Source organism: Lottia gigantea (genome assembly GCF_000327385.1).
Source record: "Lottia gigantea unplaced genomic scaffold LOTGIsca_64, whole genome shotgun sequence".
Classification (NCBI taxonomy): domain Eukaryota; kingdom Metazoa; phylum Mollusca; class Gastropoda; family Lottiidae; genus Lottia; species Lottia gigantea.
Genome location: NW_008710179.1, coordinates 831,962 through 832,675, shown reverse-complemented (window position 1 = coordinate 832,675; position 714 = coordinate 831,962).

Sequence of the window (714 nt, the reverse complement as noted above, 5' to 3'; positions counted from 1 at the left end):
TCTTGTGTACAATGACAAAGCCCAAAGAGGCTGTCATATTGTTTTACTTTGGATTATGTTGATATGATTGCTTATTGCTGGTACCAAACAAAAAGAATGATCTTGTTTTACAGTGATAAAGAAAATGTACAAAATTTAAAAAGACAGAAGTTTTCTGCTGAAGAATTGGAAGGTATAATAAATCAATACATACACTAACATTTTTACTTTCTTTTATTTAAGTTGATCAAATCAAAACATACACTAACATTTTTACCTTCTTTTATTTAAGTTGATCAAATCAATACATACACTAACATTTTTACTTTCTTTTATTTAAGTTGATCAAATCAAAACATACACTAACATTTTTACCTTCTTTTATTTAAGTTGATCAAATCAATACATACACTAACATTTTTACTTTCTTTTATTTAAGTTGATCAAATCAAAACATACACTAACATTTTTACCTTCTTTTATTTAAGTTGATCAAATCAATACATACACTAACATTTTTACTTTCTTTTATTTAAGTTGATCAAATCAATACATACACTAACATTTTTACTTTCTTTTATTTAAGTTGATCAAATCAAAACATACACTAACATTTTTACCTTCTTTTATTTAAGTTGATCAAATCAATACATACACTAACATTTTTACTTTCTTTTATTTAAGTTGATCAAATCAATACATACACTAACATTTTTACTTTCTTTTATTTAAGTT